The 6,000-nt window shown below is 46.0% G+C and overlaps 2 non-coding genes across 2 annotated transcripts; both read left to right on the forward strand.

The window, feature by feature from the left end:
- Positions 1-3,163: 3,163 nt before the first annotated feature.
- TRNAH-GUG (transfer RNA histidin (anticodon GUG)) lies at positions 3,164-3,235 on the forward strand. The gene has a single exon. It is a non-coding gene; the product is annotated as a tRNA-His (tRNA).
- Positions 3,236-5,633: 2,398 nt separating this feature from the next.
- On the forward strand, positions 5,634-5,705 carry TRNAH-GUG (transfer RNA histidin (anticodon GUG)). The gene has a single exon. It is a non-coding gene; the product is annotated as a tRNA-His (tRNA).
- The last annotated feature ends 295 nt before the right edge of the window (positions 5,706-6,000 follow it).

Below are 6,000 nucleotides of genomic sequence, written 5' to 3' on the forward strand. Positions count from 1 at the left end.
TATGAAGCCGAGAGAAGGAGGAGGCGTGAACGTGCATCCATGTATGCGGGCGAGACGGGAAGGAGCATTGGTCATGCATCCCTTCCTGAGGGTGAGACAGGGAGGAGATAAAATCCCCGTATGAAGCCGAGAGAACGAGGAGACATGAACGTGCATCCATGTATGCGGGCGAGAAGGGAAGGAGCATTGGTCATGCATCCCTGCATGAGGGTGAGGCAGGGAGGAGATAAAATCCCTGTATGAAGCCAAGAGAACGAGGCGGCATGAACATGCATCCTTGTATGCAGGTGTGACATGGAGTCATCATGAACATGCATCCCTTTATAAGGACATAACATGGAGGACGCATGAACATGAATGCCTGAATTTTATGGTGGTGGCCTTCGGGTGATTTGGCACGTGCAATTGGTGAAGAGCACTTCTCCTGCGCAAAAAAATAAATTTACTATTAGCACCCCGGAGGGAGCCTCTGCACTTCTTATAGGGAGAAAACTCTGCAATGGAAGGGGACAGGGTCAATAACAGCTGTAAACTCTCACAAGACCATCACTGCTCTCACACTTTCCTGCTCTCAGGCTGGCGGGCCATTATCAGCCCTGGCTGCCGCACCATTGCCAGGTTTGTGTAACTATATTATTTCTAATTGGCTCCACTTTGATGACTTTCATTTGGATTCTGACTTGATTATTGAGATCTTAAATAAGTGACTGGGGATCAGGTGTCCACTTATTCTCATGGATAACATCACAACCAACCTTTAATTCAAACATGAGTCATGACATCACAGATGGAGTACAGCTTATGATAGAGGTGGAACGTCACATTGTAGCAGCCCAAGTAGCGTTGTGGCAGCAGCAACCTCGGTTCGAATCCGAGTCACGACATTGCGGTGAGGCAATGTCACGGCAGTTGGGCAGATATTTTAGAATTTCCATTAATACATTGGCAATCTCTGTGGAGGACTGAAACAATTCGATATGTCCTGTTACTGTTATGAACCTTTTGTTTCTTTAATGCTCTTTGCACACTTTTTCATCGGGTGACTGTAATGTATTTCAACCAAATCTAATTAAGAGCGCATTATGTGGTGACATTTGCAGTACATGAAACATTATAACACTGCCATTTACGTCAATAACCACTAGCTTGATTAAGACATATGTATTGCAGCGACAGTATTTCCCAGTTACAAATGGGAATAAAAACAACATCCGCGAGGGATTGAACCAACGACATTTAACTGATGTTGCCAATGGAGCGCGTTACAGAGAGAGCGAGGTCCCGCCTTTACAGTCACACGCTGATGATAATACAGATGTTTAAATAAACAGGCATATCTGTGGACTTGTGGTCTTTCTACATTGGGACTCATAGTCTAGTCCTAGGCTATTGTAGGCACTGGCGTATCTTTTAGTGGAATGAGAGGCATTCTGTAGTCGCGTGAAAGGACCTTTCAAGTCAATCTGATCTGTATTGTCCTGTGAAAAAAAGCGTTCTTAGACACAGTGAGGAGTTTTTGGGGATAATGGGAAAATCATTTCCAACTAAATGACAGGAATTTCTTAGTCCAATCATGAGGTGTGCTAGGCATTTTTATACTGTGGCGGAAAGAGAGAGAGTATAACAGTCATTATAAATAAAGGGCCAAGGAAGTGACAGTTTATGGAAGGAACAATTTGCACATAGTTTTAGAATGTGGTCAGAAGAAGGACAATGTGCTTACACATATGAAACATTAGAAGGTAGACATTATGGAAGCACATATATTTCTTTATTTTTATTGTATTTGGGGAGAGGGGGTTAATATAGCACGTACAATGTGGAAAAGTGCTTTCCATAGCACCTTGCAGGTGGGCGACATCTAGAGCTGTGCAGTAGCCACCCATGCCCCAGACGTCAAAGAGAACAAAAAGTTACACATGTTGGAAGTGAGGGTGAGACATTGAGGAGATATGATCCCCGTATGAAGCCGAGAAAAGGAGGAGGCGTGAACGTGCATCCATGTATGCAGGCGAGAAGGGAAGGAGCATTGGTCATGCATCCCTGCATGAGGGTGAGACAGGGAGGAGATATGATCCCCGTATGAAGCCGAGAGAAGGAGGAGGCGTGAACGTGCATCCATGTATGCGGGCGAGACAGGAAGGAGCACTGGTCATTCATTCCTGCATGAGGGTGAGACAGGGAGGAGATATGATCCCCGTATGAAGCCGAGAGAAGGAGGAGGCGTGAACGTGCATCCATGTATGCGGGCGAGACAGGAAGGAGCATTGGTCATGCATCCCTGCATGAGGGTGAGACAGGGAGGAGATATGATCCCCGTATGAAGCCGAGAGAAGGAGGAGGCGTGAACGTGCATCCATGTATGCGGGCGAGACGGGAAGGAGCATTGGTCATGCATCCCTTCCCGAGGGAGAGACAGGGAGGAGATAAAATCCCCGTATGAAGCCGAGAGATCGAGGAGACATGAACGTGCATCCATGTATGCGGGCGAGAAGGGAAGGAGCATTGGTCATGCATCCCTGCATGAGGGTGAGACAGGGAGGAGATAAAATCCCTGTATGAAGCCAAGAGAACGAGGCGGCATGAACATGCATCCTTGTATGCAGGTGTGACATGGAGTCATCATGAACATGCATCCCTTTATAAGGACATAACATGGAGGACGCATGAACATGAATGCCTGAATTTTATGGTGGTGGCCTTCGGGTGATTTGGCACGTGCAATTGGTGAAGAGCACTTCTCCTGCGCAAAAAAATAAATGTACTATTATCACCCCGGAGGGAGCCTCTGCACTTCTTATAGGGAGAAAACTCTGCAATGGAAGGGGACAGGGTCAATAACAGCTGTAAACTCTCACAAGACCATCACTGCTCTCACACTTTCCTGCTCTCAGGCTGGCGGGCCATTATCGGCCCTGGCTGCCGCACCATTGCCAGGTTTGTGTAACTATATTATTTCTAATTGGCTCCACTTTGATGACTTTCATTTGGATTCTGACTTGATTATTGAGATCTTAAATAAGTGACTGGGGATCAGGTGTCCACTTATTCTCATGGATAACATCACAGCCAACCTTTAATTCAAACATGAGTCATGACATCACAGATGGAGTACAGCTTATGATAGAGGTGGAACGTCACACTGTAGCATCCCAAGTAGCTCGCCGTGATAGTATAGTGGTTAGTACTCTGTGTTGTGGCCGCAGCAACCTCGGTTCGAATCCGAGTCACGGCATTGCAGTGAGGCAATGTCACGGCAGTTGGGCAGATATTTTAGAATTTCCATTAATACATTGGCAATCTCTGTGGAGGACTGAAACAATTCGATATGTCCTGTTACTGTTATGAACCTTTTGTTTCTTTAATGCTCTTTGCACACTTTTTCATCGGGTGACTGTAATGTATTTCAACCAAATCTAATTAAGAGCACATTATGTGGTGACATTTGCAGTACATGAAACATTATAACACTGCCATTTACGTCAATAACCACTAGCTTGATTAAGACATATGTATTGCAGCGACAGTATTTCCCAGTTACAAATGGGAATAAAAACAACATCCGCGAGGGATTGAACCAACGACATTTAACTGATGTTGCCAATGGAGCGCGCTACAGAGAGCGCGAAGTCCCACCTTTACAGTCACACGCTGATGATAATACAGATGTTTAAATACACAGGCATATCTGTGGACTTGTGGTCTTTCTACATTGGGACTCATAGTCTAGTCCTAGGCTATTGTAGGCACTGGCGTATCTTTTAGTGGAATGAGAGGCATTCTGTAGTCGCATGAAAGGACCTTTCAAGTCAATCTGATCTGTATTGTCCTGTGAAAAAAAGCGTTCTTAGACACAGTGAGGAGTTTTTGGGGATAATGGGAAAATCATTTCCAACTAAATGACAGGAATTTCTTAGTCCAATCATGAGGTGTGCTAGGCTTTTTTATACTGTGGCGGAAAGAGAGAGAGTATAACAGTCATTATAAATAAAGGGCCAAGGAAGTGACAGTTTATGGAAGGAACAATTTGCACATAGTTTTAGAATGTGGTCAGGAGGAGGACAATGTGCTTACACATATGAAACATTAGAAGGTAGACATTATGGAAGCACATATATTTCTTTATTTTTATTGTATTTGGGGAGAGGGGGTTAATATAGCACGTCCAATGTGGAAAAGTGCTTTCCATAGCACCTTGCAGGTGGGCGACATCTAGAGCTGTGCAGTAGCCACCCATGCCCCAGACGTCAAAGAGAACAAGAAGTTACACATGTTGGAAGTGAGGGTGAGACATTGAGGAGATATGATCCCCGTATGAAGCCGAGAGAAGGAGGAGGCGTGAACGTGCATCCATGTATGCAGGCGAGAAGGGAAGGAGCATTGGTCATGCATCCCTGCATGAGGGTGAGACAGGGAGGAGATATGATCCCCGTATGAAGCCGAGAGAAGGAGGAGGCGTGAACGTGCATCCATGTATGCGGGCGAGACAGGAAGGAGCGTTGTTCATGCATCCCTGCATGAGGGTGAGACAGGGAGGAGATATGATCCCCGTATGGAGCCGAGAGAAGGAGGAGGCGTGAACGTGCATCCATGTATTTAGGCGAGAAGGGAAGGAGCATTGGTCATGCATCCCTGCATGAGGGTGAGACAGCGAGGAGATATGATCCCCGTATGAAGCCGAGAGAAGGAGGAGGCGTGAACGTGCATCCATGTATGCGGGCGAGACAGGAAGGAGCATTGGTCATGCATCCCTGCATGAGGGTGAGACAGGGAGGAGATATGATCCCCGTATGAAGCCGAGAGAAGGAGGAGGCGTGAACGTGCATCCATGTATGCGGGCGAGACGGGAAGGAGCATTGGTCATGCATCCCTTCCTGAGGGTGAGACAGGGAGGAGATAAAATCCCCGTATGAAGCCGAGAGAACGAGGAGACATGAACGTGCATCCATGTATGCGGGCGAGAAGGGAAGGAGCATTGGTCATGCATACCTGCATGAGGGTGAGACAGGGAGGAGATAAAATCCCTGTATGAAGCCAAGAGAACGAGGCGGCATGAACATGCATCCTTGTATGCAGGTGTGACATGGAGTCATCATGAACATGCATCCCTTTATAAGGACATAACATGGAGGACGCATGAACATGAATGCCTGAATTTTATGGTGGTGGCCTTCGGGTGATTTGGCACGTGCAATTGGTGAAGAGCACTTCTCCTGCGCAAAAAAATAAATTTACTATTAGCACCCCGGAGGGAGCCTCTGCACTTCTTATAGGGAGAAAACTCTGCAATGGAAGGGGACAGGGTCAATAACAGCTGTAAACTCTCACAAGACCATCACTGCTCTCACACTTTCCTGCTCTCAGGCTGGCGGGCCATTATCGGCCCTGGCTGCCGCACCATTACCAGGTTTGTGTAACTATATTATTTCTAATTGGCTCCACTTTGATGACTTTCATTTGGATTCTGACTTGATTATTGAGATCTTAAATAAGTGACTGGGGATCAGGTGTCCTCTTATTCTCATGGATAACATCACAACCAACCTTTAATTCAAACATGAGTCATGACATCACAGATGGAGTACAGCTTATGATAGAGGTGGAACGTCACATTGTAGCAGCCCAAGTAGCTCGCCGTGATCGTATAGTGGTTAGTACTCTGCGTTGTGGCCGCAGCAACCTCGGTTCGAATCCGAGTCACGGCATTGCGGTGAGGCAATGTCACTGCAGTTGGGCAGATATTTTAGAATTTCCATTAATACATTGGCAATCTCTGTGGAGGACTGAAACAATTCGATATGTCCTGTTACTGTTATGAACCTTTTGTTTCTTTAATGCTCTTTGCACACTTTTTCATCGGGTGACTGTAATGTATTTCAACCAAATCTAATTAAGAGCGCATTATATGGTGACATTTGCAGTACATGAAACATTATAACACTGCCATTTACGTCAATAACCACTAGCTTGATTAAGACATATGTATTGCAGCGACAGTAT

The sequence above is a fragment of the Ambystoma mexicanum genome (genome assembly GCF_040938575.1).
Source record: "Ambystoma mexicanum isolate Mex_15411 chromosome 12 unlocalized genomic scaffold, UKY_AmexF1_1 Mex_chr12_unloc.1, whole genome shotgun sequence".
Taxonomy (NCBI): domain Eukaryota; kingdom Metazoa; phylum Chordata; class Amphibia; order Caudata; family Ambystomatidae; genus Ambystoma; species Ambystoma mexicanum.